Source organism: Vulpes vulpes, chromosome 5 (genome assembly GCF_048418805.1).
Source record: "Vulpes vulpes isolate BD-2025 chromosome 5, VulVul3, whole genome shotgun sequence".
Taxonomy (NCBI): domain Eukaryota; kingdom Metazoa; phylum Chordata; class Mammalia; order Carnivora; family Canidae; genus Vulpes; species Vulpes vulpes.
Window position 1 is genome coordinate 112,914,590 of NC_132784.1, and position 5,600 is coordinate 112,920,189.

Here is a 5,600-nt window from a genome sequence, read left to right on the forward strand (position 1 = left end):
TTATTCATGAGAGACACACAGAGAAAGAGAGAGAGAGAGAGAGAGAGAGAGAGAGAGAGAGAGAAAGAGGCAGAGACACAGGCAGAAGGAGATGTAGGTTCCATGCAGGGAGCCTGACATGGGACTCGATCCTGGGTCTCAATCCTGGGTCTCCAGGATCACGCCCTGGGCTGAAGGCGGCACTAAACCGCTGGGCCACTCGGGCTGCCCCCATATTAAACTTTTTTATCTTCCTGTGAATTGACTTCCTTCCCTTTGAAGTCCCAGACCCCTACCCCCTTCTCCTTATTTCAGGATGACGTGTATATACCCTGTCTTTGGAATTTCCATGTATATGTGGATTTAATTTGTACAAAATTAAATCTAATTTTCTCCTGTTAATCTATCTTGTGTCAGTTTAATTCTTATTCCAACCAGAAGGACCTTGAATAGCTGAGGAAAATCTTCATTCCTAACACCTTATAAGTAGTTGCATCTTGCATCTAAGTAGTTTTCTTGACCCCCTGTAATTGGTTTCTCCTACTGCAGTCGCTGAAATTTTAGAAGCACAACTCCTCGGGTTCAGACACACAGACTTTCTCCCTTTCAGGTTTTCTCACCATGTCTAAGGTCTTCGCACAGACTCTCCCTCTGACCAAGCTCTCCTTTCCTGTAAGGAGCTCCTACTCACCTGTGGGTCTCAGCTCAATCATCACTGTGTGGGAGAAGCCTTCCCTGATCCTGGCAACAGCCTCCATTTCAGGTTACCCTCACATCATGCATTTTTTTTTTTTTAATACAAGTCATCACTGCTACAGTGGTATTTGGAGAATAATTTAATTGTTGGCCTCTAAAAAGGAAATTCTTTTCTTTCCCTACTGCACCAACTAAAGGAAAGTGTCTGTTCTTTTCTTCTCAAAGCAAACACATTTGACACTAAATGTGTGGCTTTCTCCCACACCATCCAATTCTCCAACACCAGCTAGATGTCCTACAATTCAATGAAATTTTGACACTATTTACCTAGAGTTAGTGTCAGATCCCACAAGTGAAGGGCCCAGTCCCAAAAGGCTGCTCCCACTTCAGAGGCCAATTATAAGTTGGGGCCTGCCATATTTCTTACCAACCCACTATAGCCTAAGGCCTCCCACGACTCCCTCCTGGGGGTCAATGATTTACTGGGATGGCTCACAGAACTAAGGAAAAACAGTTTACTTTCTATATTACTGGTTTATTAAAAAAGGAAACATCTCAGGAATAGCCAAATGGAAGAGATAGGGCAAAGTCTGTATGAAGGGATGTGGAGCTTCTATGCCGCCTCTAGGTGTACCACCCTCCCAGCACTTCCATGTGTTCATCAACCTGGAGGCTTCTGAACTCCTCTGGTTGGGGTCTTTTACTGGAGGCATCATTATGTGGGCACGACTGATTAATCATTGGACATTGGTGACAGAACTTTATCTCCAGCCCCTCTTCCATCTCTGGATGTTGGGGCTAGGAGCTAGGGAACTTGGGGGAAATTCTAATCCTCTAAACATTTTGTTGGTTCTCGTGGCAACCAGCCTGTATCCTGAGGATATCCGGGAGCCTCCAGCCACCAGTCACCTCATTAGCATGCAAGAAGACACTTGCCTCCTTGAAGGTTCCTTGGATTTTAGGAACTGTGTGGAAGGAAACTGGCAGGAAGATAATAATATAGATTATTATCTATATATTATCTCTCGCTATCACAGCTTCTCTCATTAGAATCCAGCACCTCAATGACAGACCCCTCTGTTTGGTCACTGCTCTATTTTCTGTGGTCAACACCATGTCTGGGACTTAGTGGTTCTCATTAAGTGTTGCTGAATGAGTGAGTAACGAATGCGTGCATCGGTGAGGGAATACCTGCCTCTCATCGTACAGATACCTTCCTTTCTCCCCCACCAGGGTTTCTGTATTTATGAGCTTTATTGGAAGCTCATAAGCCCCAAACCACACAGCTTTGGGTGCTGTGTTTGTTAGATCTTGACGAAGAGGTGGCTTCCTGCCCTTCCTTCCTTTAACTGCTTGCTGAGCTCATGAAGTGAGCGCTTTCTCTGCACCTGGATTTGGGAAAGGTCTTACTGAGGGTCCAGACTCCAGATCGATTGATATTCCTGGGCTTGATTTTGTCACTAGTATAAAAAGAGGGAGAAGAGAGCTGATTCTAATTATTTCGCCTTTTGAACTGGCTTAAAGGAGAAGGTGTGGGGCACAGATGCATTCTAAACCCTGGTAGTCATTAGTCTCCCCTCCCAATCTTTGCTCACTCTGAAGCTCCCCCAACCTCAAACCACCCACTCTGAAGCAGAATAATCTTTTCCTTTGATCATGGCATTCTAGGGGCTTCTCTGTTCTTATCACCTCGTTCTCAACCAGAGGAGGCACTTTCCATCTTCCTCCGCTGCACGTCCCCGCCTACCCCTGATGGTCTCAGAATGGGGGTCTCAGAATTTCCCCTCAACTCCTCACCGTGGGTCACACCTCTACCCTCACTGAACATTTATTGAAAATTTCTTCCACTCCATTATGTAATACATCCTTTCTCATTAAAGAACTTTTGGAAAATTAAGACAAGCAGAAGAAAACCAAGCCACCTAAGATATCACCTGCCCCACCAAAACTAGTATTAATATTTTGATGTTTTTTTTCTTCTGTTTTTTTCCTTGCATTGTGTTTTTTAAAATGTAATCATACAGCACGTTACATTTTACTTTCTACTTTTCTTCACCTGTGATATTGTAGGGGAGGGAAAATAACCTTCCCTATACCTTTCTAGATTCTGCAGCTGAGACCCTTCACCTCCCATAACAAACATTAACAACAACAACAACAACCAAAAAAAAAAACAACCAAATAGAAGTTTAATAACATGTATACCTCCTGTATACATGGGAGATGCCCAGGAAACTGAGTAAAACTCCTCCAAATGGCCCAAGCCACCATCTTAAATATCATTTTCAGCTACAGGTAAAAGAAGGATGTTTTGAGGGGGAAGCCATTTATAGGAAGTTGTCAGGAAAAGTACAGTAATAGGTGTAGTTGTCGTGTACATTTAAGTTGGTGCCTCCTCCACTGATAAGATTACTTTGTGATTCAGAGTCATTCTTTTTCTGGTATTAGAGGGAGACACCTGTACATATGGAGATTTTCTTTATAAATGTAATTGTCCCTTAAAAAAGGGACAAAAGATCTCCTACATCTATTGTTTCTTCAAAATAATCAGCTGAAAATAAGTCTTGTGCTCAAGAGGCATATTTTGGGGTGACACATTCAACTGCTCTTGAAAGTCATTAGATTTTCTAGCTTTATAACCCATATTTCCTAACTTCTGTATTCACATCACTTTCCCTGTGGTTAGAGTCTTAGGTGGTTTCCAGAATATCACTATAACAAATGGCAAAATAATGCATATTTTTGTGTGTAAATCTCACAGTATCTTTTTGAGACGAGATGATTCTCAATCCCATTCTTGCCCAGGAAGCACTATTTTAAGTTTTTTCAAAACGGAGGAAAATAAATTCCCATTTTCTCCCTCTCTTCCTGCCCCCTTTGTTGTAAGCCAGTGTTAAGTTTCTAGGTTCAAGAAGGACCAGTTCTGTCCAAGGTGACATATAACCTATGTCCAAACAAACTTGGATAACTTTTGTGTACCTGCAAATGGCCTGCTCGATCAGGAACCCAGGGATATTTCCAGTCAACCAACCTCCAAATGACAAGCCAACCTGGGACCGTCTCACTCCGAATGAGGCTGATTTGTGGCTCTAGCCAATGAGATATTTTCCATTTTTCTCTTCTTCATTCTTTAACTTATGAAGGCTCCTGGCCTTTGGTCCCATTTCGCAGGTCTCCAAACGGCCACTGCCCACTTCATAAAGTGCTCAACAAAGTTTGTTTGTATTACCTACTTTTTGTTAATCATTTTTTGACACCATTGAAGGAGAGCAGAGTATTCTACCCCAAAATATACCACCCACATTTTGGCAGGTGGATTATTTTGAAGTGAAGTCAATCAAGAAGATCCAACAGACTCAGGAAAAGATTTTTGCCTCTCCCTTAACTACCAATTAAATTTAGAAAGGGGCCTGTACCGGAAAGAAAGCCACTACTAGAGGTAATGTTTTCATCTGGGAGACTTATCTGCGTGGCAGGGCAAACACTGTATACAAAACATTTGCTCTGGGCAGCCTAGGGGGCTCAGTGGTTTAGCACCTGCCTTCAGCCCAGGGCGTGATCCTGGAGACCCGGGATCGAGTCCCACGTCGGGCTCCCTGCATGGAGCCTGCTTCTCCCTCTGCCTCTGTCTCTGCCTCTCTCTCTCTCTCTCTCTCTCTCTCTGTCTCTCATGAATAAAAAAACAAAACAAAACCTTTGCTCTTATCCTCCTGTGAATTGCCTTCCTCCCCTTTGAAGCCCTAGACCTCAACCCCTTTCCTTAGCTCAGGATGGTATAAAAGCCTCAATTGCCTGCCTGCCTGAGTCTCATATTATTTTATGGGGCTCATACACATGAAATCAATTTTATTCCGTTTTAATCTATCGTTTGTCAATTTAATTACTCCACCAGCCAAAGGATCTAGGAAGGAAAAGGGAAAATTTCTTCTCTCCTACACCAGACACCTCTCTTTTAAGGGCTGATTCTTCATTTTAATGCTTCCGTATCTTATGCTAAGTTGACTTGTGGGAATTTAAACTATTTTTTTCTGTATTATTCTCTTCTTTAAGCATCATGACCCATATATGAATCTTATTATATATACCATGTACTCAAAACTTGTTTCAAATAATTCCACATTACAAACCCTATAAGGGCTTTAGAAATAAGAAAATAGAAGCTCACAGAACCTAAGTCTTTGAAAGATCACTCTACTAGTAAGGACTTTTGATGCCAGGGCTGCTTGTCTCCAAAACTATATCCTTTCCTCCATGCAACATTTGGGAAGAGGAGGATCAACCCCTCTCGAGCTTTGAGCTCCCATATTCTTCATCCTCTGTGGTGGACAATAGGTGGTAGAGAGGGCACCACTTTTTTTTCTAGCCTTGGTCGCAAACTGAAGTTTCTCTTTGCTTCAAATTCAACATTTATAGAATGGACTTAAGTACCCAGACCAGCTTGCCCCACAGGAGTCATGTGAGGACCTACAGAGCAAAACTTTACTTCACATGAAAGCAGCCAGCCCAATGCAAGAGACTGTGGGATGTGAATGGGAGAGTGAGGGGTGTCTTAAGAAACTCATCTATTGTTGGGAGGTTCACCTCACTCAAGAAATCCCCACTCTCCTAGCCAATTATGCCCTGTTTCCGTGTTATCTCTGCTAATTCTTTGTAAAACTGGCCTTGCCCCAAATCCCTTGAGAAGTGTGCTCCACTGCTCCCGGGTCACTTTGCCCCCCCTAATCCACAAGTTGTTTTCCTTCAAATAAAGGACTTCAAGCAAAACTGTTTTAGTTTTGTCATTTGACATTTCACACTCCTCAGACCTGGAGCATCAGATCCCCTCCCAATAATTTCATTCAAGATGTGTCCAGAAACATATCAAGAGTAATCATCCTTCTTGCCATGTTTTTCATTTCATTAAAAGGGTAAACTCTAAAAAAGGA